The sequence below is a fragment of the Gorilla gorilla genome, chromosome 7, assembly GCF_029281585.2.
Source record: "Gorilla gorilla gorilla isolate KB3781 chromosome 7, NHGRI_mGorGor1-v2.1_pri, whole genome shotgun sequence".
In the NCBI taxonomy this organism is placed as follows: Eukaryota; Metazoa; Chordata; class Mammalia; order Primates; family Hominidae; genus Gorilla; species Gorilla gorilla.
Window position 1 is genome coordinate 16,838,155 of NC_073231.2, and position 16,309 is coordinate 16,854,463.

The following is a 16,309-nucleotide window of genomic DNA, read 5'->3' on the forward strand; positions in this document are numbered from 1 at the left end:
CTGGCAAGAAGACAGGGTGAGGCATGAGCCTCCTGGTACAGATGACGGGTGTGGAGCCCACAGGACTGGAACCTCACATGCAGGGCTGGAGGCACAGACTGACTATTTACTATTCTGTGGCCTGGGAGGCTCAAGGCACAGAGTTCCTCATTAGCCAAAGTCGCCCAAGTTCCCCAACCTCTAAAGACTTCCTCATAATTATGAAAGAAGAAGAAGAGAAAAGTGAGTGTCCATAGAAGCTCTGGGGCTTTTCCTCTAATCAGGAGAAAGCTTGTGTGGATTATTCGCATCTTTCTTTCCTTTTGCAAGATCGAAGTGGTTTTGTTTTCATCTGTTATGATGGGAAGATATACCACGTATACATCTTAAAAATTATAAATATATATTATTTCATATAGAATGGCCAGTATCAACGTCGACAATTTCCACTATTTTCCAGTTTACAGTTTAATCACATTAGGTACATTCACAGTGTTTAGCAACCATCACCGCCATCATCTCCAGAACAGTTTTATCTTTCAAAATGGAATTTGCACCCATTAACCAAACTCTCCATTCCTCTCTCTCGCCCACCCCTGGGGGCCACCATTCTATTTTGCAGCTCTATGAGTTTAACTACTCTAGCCCCTTGATATAGGTGGAATCCTACCGTGTTTAATTTTTTTATTTGTTTGTTTTGGAGACAGAGTCTTTCTCTGTAGCCCAGGCTGGAGTGCAGTGGCATGGTCTCGGCTGACTGCAACCTCCACATAGTGGGTTCAAGCGATTCTTGTGTCTCAGTCTCCCGAGTACCTGTGATTACAGGTGTGCGCCACCATGCCCAGCTAATTTTTCTATTTTTAATAGAGACGAGCTTTCACGTTATTGGCCAGGCTGGTCTCGAAGTCCTGACCTTAAGTGATCCGCCTGCCTCAGAGCCCCAAAGTGCTGGGGTTACAGGTGTGAGCCACTGAGCCTGGTCGTGTTTATCCTTTTGGGACTTATTTATATCATGACGACAATGTCTTCAAGGTTCATCCACGTTGCAGCCTGTGTCAGAACTGCCTGTCTGGTTTTTTTGGTTTCTTTCTTTCTTTCTTTCTTTCTTTCTTTCTTTCTTTCTTTCTTTCTTTCTTTCTTTTCTTTCTTTCTTTCTTTTTCTTTTCTTTCTTTCTTTCTTTCTTTCTTTCTTTCTTTCTTTCTGTCTGTCTGTCTGTCTCTCTCTCTCTTTCTTTCTTTCTTTCTTGGTTTTGTTTTTTTTGTGTTTACATGGAGTCTCACTCTGTCACACAGGCTGGAGTGCAGTGGCACAATCTGGGCTCACTGCAACCTCCGCCTCCCGGGTTCAAGCGATTCTTGTGCCTCAGCCTCCTGAGTAGCTGGGACTATAGGCACATACCACCACGCGCGTCTAATTTTTTGCATTTTCTGTAGAGACAGGGTTTCACCAAGATGGCCAGGCTGGTCTTGAATTCCTGACCTCAGGTGATCCGCTCATCTCTGTCTTCCAAGATGCTGGAATTGCAGGCCTCAGCCACCACACCTGGCCAAGATTTTCTTTTTTGTTCCTACATATAAGTGAGGACATGAAATATTTGTCATTCTCTGCCTGGCTTATTTCACTTCATATACAGACCTGCAATCTCATCCATTTTGTCTGCAGTGGAGAGGATTTCATTCCTTTTTAGGCTGAATAATATTTCATTGTGTGTGTATACCACAGTTTCTAAATTGAAACAAATTTCTAAAAAGGAAATATTTTTAAAATGTCTCGGAACGTGAAACTTCAGGGATACTGTGCCCATTTTATTCTTTTCTATTTCTCATCTTATGTATATATGAGTGTATAACAAAGCAGCAATCAATGTGTGTATAAATCTCCAACTTCAAGAAATGTAAAATGAAAATGCTAAGTGGTGGCTGGGCGTGGTCACTCACGCCTGTAATCCCAGCACTTTGGGAGGCTGAAGTGGGCGGATCACCTGAAGTCAGGAGTTCAAGACCAGCCTCACCAATATGGGGAAACACTGTCTCCACTAAAAATACAAACATAAATAAAATAAATAAAAAATTAGCCGGGCATGGTAGCGCATGCCTGTAATCCCAGCTACTTGGAAGGCTGAGACAGGAGAATTGCTTGAATATAGGAGGCGGAGTTTGCAGTGAGCCGAGATCATGCCATTGCACTCCAGCCTGGGCAACAAGAGTGAAACTCTGCCTCAACAAAAATAAAGAAAAAGAAAAGAAAAAGAAAAAAAATAGAAAATGCTAAATGGTAAGCAAAAACAGCATAATAAACATTTGTATGTTGTTGATGAACAATGCATTTGAAGATCATAGTTGAAGAAATCAGATTACAATTAACTTCTGTTCTTACTCATTGGAGCTTGATGCCTCTAAAAACTTCTTCATTGGAACCACCTCTGGTGCTTTAAAAGAAAAAAAAAAAAAACCACATACTCACACAGGTGCAAGTAAATCAGAATCTAAGGTAATGAGACCCAGGCCTCATCATTTGTAAGCTCCCCAGTTCATATGACTCAAAACCAAGATTGAGGACCAGTGACATGGATTTCTACACACAACCTGCCTAAATAGATTCTCTAGAAGCAGTTTATAAAGAAATTCCACATGAACACTGGAAGAGGATATGAATTTCATGTACAGTATATCCTCACTTAACATCTTTGAAAGTCTCTTGGAAACCTTATCTTTAGGCAAAATTCTGTATAGTGAAACCACTGATTCCTCACCAATATTATAACCAAACAACTTTGAACACACCAATGGTGTTGGATGACCTGCTGTACATTGTCTCCATAAAGTCAATTTTCAGGGAATTCCAAAATGAAGTGAGGACTTCTTGTGTATAAAAAGATGGTTGTGACTCCACCTGGAGGATAGGGCTATTGCGCAGAAACTAAAGGAGGCTGCCTAGATATAGAGGATTCAGTAATGAGGTTTCTGCTCAACAAAGGATCCCAGAATCCTCACCCATTCCAGTTAAAGACATAACGAAGAAAGCAATATTGACATAGGAAATGTGGAAAAGAATAAAAGCCATCAAGCCACAAAAATAATGTGACTAAGGGGCAGGATTTGCAGATGTAGAGATTTAATGTGGTTGCCCTTTCTCACCCACACAAGAAAAAGGATGGAACAGATCATGAGATTCGACTGTTCCGCTGCGCAGCCTCCGCAGGGCACTTTGTATGTCCCTGTTTCTCAGGCTGTAGATGAAAAGGTTCAGCATGGGGGTGACCAGAGCATACATCACTGATGCCACGACACCATTCCTGGGGGTAGTGCCACAGCTGAAGTCAGGTACATGCCAATGCCTGTTCCATAAAATCAGCAAACAGCTGCCAGGTGAGAGCCATAGGTGGAGAAGGCTTTATACTTCCCATCTGATGATGACATCCTTAAAATGGAGGGGACAATTTTATAGTAAGATAAAAGGATCCCTGAAATGGGAAGAAAACCAAACATAGTACTATCGAAATATATGAATATGCCATTGATGACGCTGTCAGAACAGGCAAGGTTGGGAAGATGAGAGGGGTCACAGCAAAATTAAAGTTTTCCACATTCTTGAAGAAGGTGAATTGTAACACAATCCAACTGTGCAGCTGGGAGTCCAAAAGGCTAAGGAAAAAGGACAGCAAAACTAAGAAGACACGAAGGTGAGGATTCATGGTGACTGGATAGTGCAGGGGGTGACAGATGGCCACAACTCTGTCATAGACCATCACAGGAGCATGTCTTCTATACATGCAAAAAGGACCAAGAAAGACATCTGTGTCAGGCAGCCCGCATAAGAGATGACTCTGCTATGCGACTGCATGTCCACAATCATCTTGGGAACCATGGCCGAGGTGAAACCGATGTCAGCCCAGCACAGGCTGGAGAGGAAGAAGTACATGGGAGTGTGGAGGTGGGAGTCAGAGCTGACAGCCAGGATGATGAGCAGGTTCCTCAGCACCGTGACCAGATACATGGACAGGGACAGGCCAGCGAGGACGGGCTGCAGTTCTGGATCCTCTCAGAGAGAGTCCCAGGAGGAGTTTTCAGACACCTGTGAGATTCCGTCGCTCTGTGTGACTTGGACACCTTGAGAAGAAAAGAGGATTGGAAAAATGAAAGATAAAAACCAGCCTTAATGCTGTGTGCACATTTTGGATGCCAGCAATTCACATGGAATATTTTCACACTTGAGGACCATACACCGTCAGCAATATTTCTCAGTTGTGACAAACCCCAAAATCTCAGAATTACGACATGATTTACTTTTTTCCTCTTCAACTCTTTCTGTACACACTACTTTAGAGAAAATCCACTGAAGAATGTTAGAAGACCAAAAGGTAATACATAAGAAATCCCTGATCTCAGTAAAATATGGCCTACTCTTTCCAGAAAAAACAAAATGCAATACAAATGTTCTTCTCTCTTTAAGAAAAAGATCTCAGTCTAATTGAAAGAAATTAAGAAGCAGGGAAATACACTCTATTTTATTCTGATACTGTGCTACCAATTCCTTTGATGTAGAATATCTCAAAGGATGATACAAGAGCTAGGACCGCATTCTCTAAAAACGAAATGGAACCTTAGAGTTCTTAATCGGAAAACCTTTTCCCATGCCAGTTACTTTTCACATTTATTATCATCCTTAGGTTTTCTGACATCATTTCTTCATAAAAGTACATGCACACTCAAATATGGGAGCTGTGTTTCCAAATTAATTGAATATAGAACTCTTGGCAGAGCGCGATGGCTCACATCTCTAATCACTTTGGGCAGCCGAGGCTGATGGATCACCTGAGGTCAGGAGTTCCAGACCAGCCTGGCCAACGTGGTGGAACTCCATCTTTAGTGAAAATAAAAAAACATTAGCCGGGCGTGGTGGCGGGTAACCCTAGCTACTCGGGAGACTGAAGCAGGAGAATCCCTCAGAACCTGGAAGGCAGAGATTGTACACCCTGTGATATGATTTTTGATATCCTAGGGAGATATTGCTCCTGACATCAGAGTGGTCGTACACCATGTGATATTATTTGTAATCACCCAGGGAAATACGATCCCTAATATTACAGTGGGTGCACACTCTGTGATGTTATTTGTAATGTCGTAGGAACATATTATTCCTAATATCAAAGTGGACGTACACCATGTGTGTACACTCTGTGATCTAACTCATAATATCCCAGAGAGATATTTCTCCTCATATCACAGTGGGTGTACACTCTGTGATATTATTCGTACTATCCTAGAGAGATATTGCTCCCAGTATGACAGTGGGTGTACACCCTGTAATATGATTCATAATATCCTAGAGAGATATTACGTCTAATATCACAGTTTCTGTACACCCTGTGGTGTTATTTGTAATATCCTAGGGAGATATTATTCCGAACATCACAGTGCATGTACACCATGGGTGGACACCCTGTGATGTTATTCATAATATCCTAGGTGGATATTACCCTTAATGTCACAGTGCGTGTACACCAGGTGTATACACACTGAGATGTTACTCGTAATATCCTAGGGAGAAATTACGCCTAATGTTACAGTGGGTGTACACCATGTGTTTTTTTCTGTGATGCTATTCATAATATCTTAGAAAGTTACTAGTCCTAGTGCCACAGTGGGTGTGTACCATGTGTGTACACTCTGTGATGTTATTCGTATTATCCTAAGGAGATAGTTATAATATCACCGTGGGTGTACATCATGTCTGTACTCCCTGTGGTGTTATTGGTTACATCCTGGGTTGATATTACTCCTAATATCACCATGGGTGCACAGCATGGGTGTACATTCTGTGATGTTATTCGTAATATCCTAGGGAGATATCACTCCTTATGTCATAGTGGGTGTACAGCCTTGTGATATTATTGGTAGTATCCTTGGGACGTATTACTCCTGTTATCACAGTGGGTGTACACCCTGTGATAGTATTTGTAATATCCTAGGGAGATATTACTCTATACCCTGTGATATTATTTGTGACCTTTTAGGGAGCTATTTCTCCTAAAGTCAAAGTGGGTGTACACCCTGTAATATTCTTCCTAATATCACTGTGGGTGTACACCATGAGTGATATTTTTTCTAATATCCAGTGGGGGAGAGGATGATATTGCTTCCAGTATCACAGAAGGTGTACACCCCCCTGTGATATTGTTCCTAATACCCAGGGAAGGAGAGGATGATATTATTCCCAATATCACTGGGGGTGTACCACCTCCCGCCGGGATATTGTTCTTAATATCCGGAGGTGGAGAGAATGATGTTACTTCCAATATCACAGGGCGGGTACACCACCCCTGTTTGTAAACACCCCCTGTGATATTGCTCCAAATGGCCTGTGAAAGAGTAAATATTACTCCCATTATCGCAGGGGGTGTTCAGCCCTGCTGATATTGTTTTCTAACATCCAGGGAAGGAGAGTATGATATTACTCCCAATATGGCAGGGGTTGTACACCTTTTTGTGTTATTGTGCCCAATATCCAGGAAAATAGAGGATGATATTACTCCCAATATCAAAGTAATTCTACAGCACCCCTGTGATATTCTTCCTTATATCCAGAAAGGAAAAGAATGAAACTACTCCCAACAGCGTAGGAAACGTACACCTGTGCTATGATATCTTTCCCAGTATCCAGGAGGGGAGAGGATCATACTGCTTCCAATATCGCAGGGCGTGTACACCCCCTCTGTGATTTGTTGCTAACATCCAGGTTTGGGGAGAACGACATTACTCCCAATATCGCACGAGGAGTTCACCCCCCGTGACCTTGTTAGTCATTTCCTGGGTGGAGAGGATGATCTTACTCCCAATATCGCAGGGGGAGTACACACCCTTGTGAAAATCTCCCTAATATCCAGAGGGAGAGAGGATGATATTACTCCCTGTACTGCAGGGGGTTTACACAGCCCTGTGATACTCTTCCTAATATCCACAGGGAAAGAGGATGATATGACTCCCAATATCGAAGGGGGTTTACGCAACCCTGTGATATTGTTCCTAATATCCAGAGCGAAAAAGGGTGATATGACTTTCAATATCGCAGGGGGTGTACACCCCTCCTGTAGTATTGTCCTGAATACCCTGGGAGGGAGAGGATAAGGTGACATTGAATATCGCAGGGAATGTACACCCTCCTCCTCTGATACCCTTCCTAATATCCAGGGGAAAAGAGGATAATTTTACGCCCAATATCGCAAAGGCAGTACACCCCACCCGTGATATTGTTCCTAATATGCAAGTGGGGACAGGATGATACTACTCCCAATATCGCAGGGCTGTTCACATCCCCAGTTTCATTTTTCCTAATATGTAGGGGAGAGACAATTATATGACAGCAAATGTCACAGAGTCTGTACATCCCTTCCTCGTATTGTTCCTAATATCCACGGGGGAAGAGGATGATATCAAATATCAAAGGGGGTGTACACACCCCACCCCTACGATATTGTTCTCAATATTCTTGAGGGGAGACGATGATATTACTCCAAATATCACAGGGGTTGTTCACACCCCCTTGTGATATTGTTTCTAATATCCGGGGGGGGAGAAAATAATATTACTTCCAATATTGCAGGTGGTGTATACACCACCTGAAATATGGCACCGAATATCCAAAGAGGGAGAGGATGGTATTCATACCAATATCGAAGTGTGTGTACACGCCCCTTGTGATATGGTTTTTAGTATCCAGTGGGCGGGAGGATGATATTAGTCCCAACATCCCAGAGGGTGTACACTATCCCTGTGATATTGTCCCTAACTTCCAGACGGGAGAAGATGATATCACTCCCAATATCTCAGAAGTTGTACATCCCCCGTGATATTGTTTGTCATATCCAGGAAGGCACAGGATGACATTCCATTGAATGTCGCGACAGACTTACACGCACAGTGTGATATTGTTCCTAATATCCACGAAGGGAGAGGATGATATTACTCCCAGTAAAGCAGTGGGTGTACATTATCCCTGTGTTATTGTCTCTAATATCCGGAGCCGGGGGAGGGGAGTAGAGGATAACATTCCCTCAAATTTAGCAGGCGGTTTGACGCCCCTTGTGGTGTTGTTTTAAATATGCAGCGGGGAAGACTTTAATACTATTTTGGATAGTCCGATTCACCTGCTCCACCTTTCCGGAACTCTGAGGCCGGGAGGCGGCATGCACTTTCCGTGTGATCCCCAATACCTTTGCCATCTTCTGTACCAAGTCAGCCACAAACGCAGGCCCGTTATCTGAGCTGATCCGTAAGGGCAGTCCAAATGTAGGAATCAGATCTAGAGGAAGCACAGGGGTTACTTTACGAGCTTTCTCAGTTCGTGTTGGATAAGCCTCCACCCACCCAGAGTAGGTATGCCCAAGAATTAGTAAATGCTTGTTACCTCCACACTTTGGCATCTCTGTGAAGTCTACCTGGAGATCTTCAAAGGGGGCTGCTCCATAAGCTTGTATGCCGGGTGGAACGGCTGGACCTTGCCTCGCATTATGCTGTTGGCAGGTAACACACCACTAGGGCACCTTTTTGACAAGGGCTGACAAATGCGAGATGTAGAAATACCAGCCTACCAACTTTTCCAGTGACTCCTGACCTAGATGGGTGGTTTTCTGCGCAGCCAGTACAACTGAAGCTCCTAGCAGCTGTGGCACAGCTACTCTGCCATCTGGTAACTGAATCCATCCTTCCTCCATAACTTGTCCTTCCCACTACCTGGAGAAAGTCCTTTACTTCCTTAGAATAAGTAGGTCCAAGATCAGGTGCTTGAAGGAGCAGAGGGGCTGTGACTGATGCCCAGAAGGGGGCAGATGATGCTTGTCAAGGCTCTAAGTCAGCGCGGGAGTTCCCCAAACCCACCAAGGTGGAAGCTCGCTGGTGTCCTCCGCAATGCACAACTGCCACCTTGTGGGGTTTCCATACTGCTTCTGATAATTGCAAGATTTCTTGTGGTTACTTTCTGTCTTTTCCCCCAGAGTTCAATAGGCCCTTTTCTTTCTACCATGTTCCATGCACTTGAAGGGTTAAAAAGGCATACAGAGGATCAGTGTAAATGTTGACAGTCTCACCTTCACTGAGTTCTAAGGCCCAAATTAAAACAATGAGTTCAGCTTTCTGAGCTGAAGTGCCCTGGGGCAACGATCTGGCTTCAACAACAGTGTCCAGGGTTACCACTGCATACCCTGCACCTCTCTCTCTTTGGGGGTTGAAGAAGCTGCTCCCATCCACCTATAGTTCCTGGTCTACTGATGCCCAAGTCTGGTCCCAGAGGTCAGGTCTGCTAGAGTCAACAGAGTCCAACACTTCTATACAATCATGCTCGACAGGGCTCTCTGATACCGGGAGCAAGGTGGCAGGTTTTAGGGTGTTACAAACTTCAATGGTTATACAGAGATTTTCACAGAGCAAAGTTTGGTACTTGGTGAGTCTGGCATTCGTTAGCCAGTGGTGTCCTTTAGTATTCATTAAAGTCACCACAGCATGGGAGGACTTTATGTTCAGGTTTTGGCCAAGAGTCAGCTTATGTGCTTCTTGTACTAGCAGGGCAGTTGCTGCCAAGGCCCTCAAACACGGGGGCCACCCTTTAGAAACCCCGTCTAGTTGTTGAGAGATGCAGGCCACTGGCCTCGGCCAGGGCCCCACAGTTTGGGTTCAAAGTCCAACTGCCATTTTTTCTCTCTCTGATGCATACAATGGAAAAGGCTTTGTCAGATCAGGTAGCCCCAGGGCTGGGGCTGACATAAGTGTTTTCTTTAACACATGAAAGACTTGCTGTTGTTGGGATCCCCATTCAAAAAGTTCCTGGTCCCCGACCCCTTGTGACCTCATACAAAGGTTGGCTAATACTGCAAAATGTGGGATCCACAGTCTACAAAACCCCAGGGCTCCTAAGAATTCTCTCACCTGCCTTCTGCTCTTAGGCTCTGCTAGATTGCAAATGACCTGCATTCTTTCTGATGCCAGGCTGACTTCCCCCTGTCGGATAGTAAATCCCAAGTAATGTACCTGCTGTTGGCAGATCTGAGCTTTCTTCTTGGACACCTTATACCCACAGTCCTCCAGGTGCTGGTGTAGGGCATCTGTTCCCTTGGTGCACCCGACTGCCGTGGGGTGTCCCAGCAAAAGGTCATCAACCTACTGGAGCAACACGCAGCCTAGGTCTCTGCTGGGAAACTTCTGGAAGTCTCCAGCCAACACCTCCCCGAAGATGGTGGGGGAGTTCTTGAACCCTTGGGGAAGCCCAGTCCAAGTGTACTAAGTAGTGACACCTGACTCCAGATCTTCCCACTGAAAGGCAAACAGCTTCTGCCTCTCAGGGGCTAATCTGATAGGCAAGAAAGCATCTTTCAGGTCCAAGCAGGTGAACCAGCTGTCCTCAGCTGTCAGCAACTCCAACAATGTGGACGGGTTAGGTACTGTTGGATGTAAAGTCAGTGTAGCTTGATTAAGCAAGCGCAAATCCTGTACCGGCCTGTAGTTCTTGGTCCGTGGCTTGGGAACAGGCAGGAGGGGAGTGTTCCGTGGAGACTGACAAGGAACTCTAATTCCAAAAGGTCTTAGGTGCTTGAGATGGACCTGGATACCTTGAAGGGCTTCTCTGGGGACCGGGTGCTGTTTTTGCCTAACCGGCTGGGCCCCAGGCTTCACTTCTATGAGTACAGGTGCTTGGTTGACTGCCAACCCTGGAGGGTTGTCTTCCGCCCGTACTCTTGGCCATCGCTTAGCCAGAGCTGGTCTTATCTCTTGGCCCAGCTCAGTGAAGAAAAGTCTCCATTCCTCCTCTCGGGAGACGGTAAGGGTCATAACGACTTCCGTTCCGGGTAACTTTAGCAGCAAAGAGCCATGCTCTGTCAAAGAGATAGTGGCTCTCAGCTTGCTAAGCAAGTCCCTTCCCAACAAGCGCAAGGGACAGTTAGGCGTGTACAAAAACTGCTGAATGACTTTATGTCCTCCTGCAGTACAATTCCGAGGCAAGCAGAAAGCTTGCTTTGCTGAAACCCCCGTGGCTGCGATGATGTCAATAGTCTTTTTGGATAAGGGGGCGACCGCGGTGGTTACTAGCGAATGTTCAGCACCAGTATCTACAAGAAAATCAGTGTCTCTACCCCCGACTGTCGTTCTGACCAGAGGCTCTTTGAGGACACTTGAGCCCAGTCTCCCTCAGTCCAATAACCTTTCTGCCAGGTTGAGCAGGGCCCCTTCCTCCTTGTCCGGGACCTCCTGCTCTGAGTCACCTTGTTTTCTTTTGAGCTGAGGGCATTTGTTCTTCCAATGTCCTATTTCTGTACAATAAGCACACTGGTTACACTGCAAACTCTGACAGCCAAGCTGAGTTTCTTTCCCAGGGCCCCCCTTCCCTTGCCTCTCTCGGGGGGGCCCCTCTGATTGCTGCAGCTAACAAACAGGTCGGTGTTTCCCCGGGCCTGACATTCATTTTCTTTGCAGTTTTCCTCACGGCTTACTGCACCCCTGTTTACAAACACCTGGTTAGCTATTTCTAATCATTGCGATATATTCATTCCTGCAAGCCCAGCCTGTTTCTGCAGTTTTCTTCTCATGTCTTCTGCGCTTTGACTGACTAAAGCCATGTGAATCATGCGCTGATTATCAGGGCTATCGGGATCAAAGGGAGTATACAAACGATAGGCCTCACACAGTCTCTCGTAGAATTGTGCTGGACTTTCTTCTTTTCCCTGAATGACCTCAGAGAGCTTGTTAACGTTTGTGGCCTTCTGAGCTCTCCTCTGTAATCCTTCCAAGAGAGCTTCCCTGTCTCGGTTTAGCCTTTGCATATCCCCTCTTTCATGTGGGTCCCACTGGGGGTTGGTTCCTGCTAACTGGGTCCTTAGATAGTCTCGGGGTTTTTGATAATCAGCTGGTGCATGTTCCTCTAGCCACTTAGTTGCTGCTTGGAGCACTCTCTGCCTTTCATCTCTGTGAAAGAGGAGCATGAGCAACTGGTGGCAATCAGCCCAGGTGAGGTTGTGGGTCTGGATAACAGCTTGGAGCAAATCAATTAGGGCTTGTGGCTTTTCGGTATAGGACAGCGTATTGTTTTTCCAGTTGAGAAGGTTGGCAGAGGTGAAGGGCTGGTACACAAAAATGCGCCTCTCCACTACGTGACCATCCTCATCTATCCCAGTATACCGCTGCTCTCTCAGGGGCATTTGGATCCCCGTTTGAGGTTGTAAAGGAGCTGCCAAGGGAGGGGTTTCTCCTAAGTCCTCACCTCCTCTCTTGTCTACTGTCAGTGGCCTAGGGATATGCTTGTCTTGCAGAGGCACAAGCACTGTGGGCTCAAGAGTGGGGAGTCTCTTTCCCTGGTAAGGGGAGGGCACCACTGGGATCACTGGTGCCATCTCCTGCAATGCATCTTCTGATGCTGTGTGGAACAGAACTTCAGGAGTTGATTTCCCTGGGCGGGTGGAGCAGGATCCTTCCTTAGGTATCTGTCCCTTTGCTACTAATACTGTTGCTGCCTGCCCTCTTAGCCACTGTGGGAGGGTCTAGCAACAGCCGTCACCAAGTGTCTATGTATACGAACTGGTGTAGGTATCCTTTACCAGTTACCTTGTGCCACACCTTAGAAACAAGGGACCTGTCCAGGCTTCCTTCTGATGGCCGACCCACTTCTAATGGTGGGCAATCTATTTCTGACAAGGTTCTAAGTTCCCCCGGTGGTCTAGTGGTTGGGATTTGGCGCTTTCACTGCCGCTGCCCACGTTCGATTCCTGATCAGGGAACCAAGAAATCAAGTAGGAAAAGCAGGGGACCAAGTCCCTCAGACAGCGGATTCAAGAAGAAAGAGGTTTTTTGTTCAGCCGGGAACGTCGGCAGACTCGCATCTTAAGAGCCCAGCTCCCCAAAGGAAGACAGAGTTCCTGGCCCATTTAAGGGCTTACAACTCTAAGGGGTTCCACGTGAAAGGGTCGTGATGGATTCAGAGCACATGTGCTTAGAGTGGGGGTGGTTAATCTTTTCACCTCAGGCCGGCTCATCAGTGCCACCGGCTGGTCTTGCCACTGACTTCATTCCTGTTGTTTTTCCAGTTTTACTTCCTCCTCCTCTTCAGAGACAGGAGACAGTAGAGAAATGGCTTCTCTCCTCAGGGCGACAGGATATTACTCCCAATATCGCAGGGGGCGTACAAAGCCCTGTGATATTGTTCTTAATATCCAGAGCGAAAGAGGATGATATGACTCTCAATATCGCAGGGGGTGTACACCCCTCCAGTAATATTGTTCTTCATACCCTGGGAAGGAGAGCATAAGATGACATTGAATATCGCAGGGAATGTGCACCCTCCGCCTCTGATACACTTCCTAATATCCAGGGGAAGAGAGGATAGTTTTACTCCCAATATCGCAGAGGCAGTACACCACCCCCCGCCCCGTGATATTGTTCCTAATATCCAAGAAGGGAGAGGATGATACTTCTCCCAATCAAGCAGTGGGTGCACATTACCCCTGTGTTATTGTCTCTAGTATCCGGGGGCGGAGAGGATAACATTCCCTAAAATTTGGCAGGTGGTTTCACGCCCCTTGTGGTACTGTTTTTCATATCCAGTGGGGAAGACAACAATACTACTCTCAATATCACAAGAAATGTGCATCCCCCTATGATATTGCTACTAATATCCAGGAGTAGAGAGAATGATGTTACTCCCGATATAGTCAAAGTGTCCACCCCCCTCTTTGCTATTGTTCTTCATATATGGAAGGCAAGTATGATATGACTCTCAATATGAAAGGAGGAATACACGCCCCTGTGATATTGTTGTCAGTAGGCAGTGGAGGAGAGAACGATATTACCCCCAATGTCGCAGGAGGTTTACATCCCTCTGTGATCTTGTTCATAAGGTTCAATGGAAAAGATGATCTTGCTGGAAATATGGTAAATACGCTGTGTGTCCACAGTGGCTGCTAACATGCAGGGAGGGAAGGGGGTTGATATTACTCTGCGCATCAGCGGAGGGTGTCCACGCCCCTGAGATGTGGTTCCTAATATCCATGGGGAAGGGGGATAGATATTACTCCCCGCATCACTGGGGGTGTCTACCCCCCCGCGATGTGGCTCGTAATATCGGGGGTGGGGGGAGTGATATTTCTCCCCGCATCGCGGGGGTCGCCCGCCCCCGTGCGATGTGTATCGTAATAGCAAGGGAAGGAGAGGGGGATGATATTACTCCCCGCATCGTGGCAGAGTCTATCACAGATCAGGATACTGTCCATCCCCTGGGATATGGGGAGTACACCCGCTGTCATATTGGGAAACATATCATACTCTTCCCCCCTGAATATTAGGAACAATATCATGGAGGGGGTGTTCATCCCCTGCCATATTGTGAGTCACGTCATTTTCTCTACCCCTGGACATTAAGAACAATGTCACAGGGGTGGTGTACAACCCCTGTGAAACTGGGAGATATATCTTCCTCTCCACCTTTGGATGTGAGGGACAATATCACAGGGGAGGTCTACACCTTCTGGATTATTGGGATTAATACTGTGCTGTCCCCGCCCGGATATTAGCAACAAGATCACAGATATTAAGTGGAATGGCATGATATTACTTATCGCAATTAATAATATCACTTTTAATATCAATATTACTTATCGCAATTAATAATATCAATTTCAATATCAATATTGATATCAATATTGCTTATCACAATTAATAATAATAACATTAGTAATGCAATTAATAATTAATAATCGATAATATCCATTTTAATATCAATATTACTTATTGCAATTAATAATATCAATTAATTGAAACTAATAATTATCAATATTAATAACTGATAATATAATTTAAAAAATCATACCAATAATAATGATAATTAATATTAGTTATACAAATGATAATAAATGATTCATATTAATGATTAATAACGCCTGATATTAATAACTGATATTGATATTATTCATTAGAAAACAGTAATATTAGCTCCTAATAATTAATATTAATATTAATAATCTGAACACTTTATTAGCAATTATTTATTAATATTAATATTGGCAATTCATATTCATGTGAATAATAAATGAGGAATGATGAATACGAATCTTACGCCTAATACCTCAGTGGGTGTACACCCACCTGTGATATTGTTCCTAATGTTCAGGGAGGGAGAGAGCATGATATTCTGTTCAATATTGCACTAGGTGTACACCCACCCGGTGATATTGATCCAAATATAATCTCCAGGGGGTGGAGTATGACATTACTTCCAATATAGCACTGGGTGTGCATCCACCCGGTGATTTTGCTCCTAATATTCATGGAAGAAGAGAATGTCATTACTCCCAGTATGGCAAGAAGTGTACACCCCTTCTGTGACATTGTTCCTAATATCCGGAGGGGGAGAGGGTGATATTACTCGCAATATCACAGGCTGTGTACACCCACCCTCTGATGTTGTTCCTAGTAGCCCGGAAGCGAGAGGACGATATGACTCCCCATACAGCAGGAGGTGTACACCCATCCAGGGATATTATTCCTAATATCCATGGAGAGGAGAGGCTGATATTACTCCCAATATCGCAGGTGGTGTACATCTAGTCTTGATACTGTTCTTAATATTCAAAGGCGGAGAAGTTGATATTACTTCCAATATCACAGAAAGTGTACAAACCCGTGTGATATTGTTTCTACTATCCAGAAGAAGAGAAGATGATATAACCCCCCCCCCCCCCCATCCCAGGAGGTGTACACCCACTCTGTGATATTTTTTCCAATGTGCAGGGCAGGGGAGGATAATATTCTTCTTAATAGCACTGGGTGTGTACAGCCCTACTGTGATATGGTCCCTAATATTCCAAGGCGGAGAGGATGATCTTACTCCCAATACCGCAGAAAGTGTACACCACCCCAGTGATATGGTTCCCATGATCCAGGAGAGAAGAGGATGATATTACTTTCAATATCGCATGGGGTGGACACGCCCCCAGTGATATTGTTCCTAATTTCAGTGTCGGAGAGGATGATACTACATGGAATGCCCCTAGGGGTAAAAACACTCCTGTGATATTGTTCTTAATATCAAGGGGAAAGAGAATGCTATTACTCCAAAGAGTGCAGAGGATGTGCACCCGTCGGTGACATAGTTGGTAATTTCCAGAGGCGGAGAAGATATTACTGACAATAACGTGAACACGCTGTGTGACCACCGAGGATCGTCATATTTAGGGGGGGAGAGGGGGGTGATAGGACTCCCCCCTTTTTCCTGGGATCTTTTGTCTACTGCCACCCTTGGTTCACACCCTGGAACATTGTTTTCCATATTCTAGCAAGATGCCACTACTAAAGT

The 16,309-nt window shown here is 45.1% G+C and overlaps 1 pseudogene; it reads right to left on the minus strand.

Moving 5' to 3' along the window:
• Nucleotides 1-3,028: 3,028 nt before the first annotated feature.
• Nucleotides 3,029-9,634, minus strand: LOC101137129 (olfactory receptor 7E24-like; annotated as a pseudogene).
• Nucleotides 9,635-16,309: the final 6,675 nt, after the last annotated feature.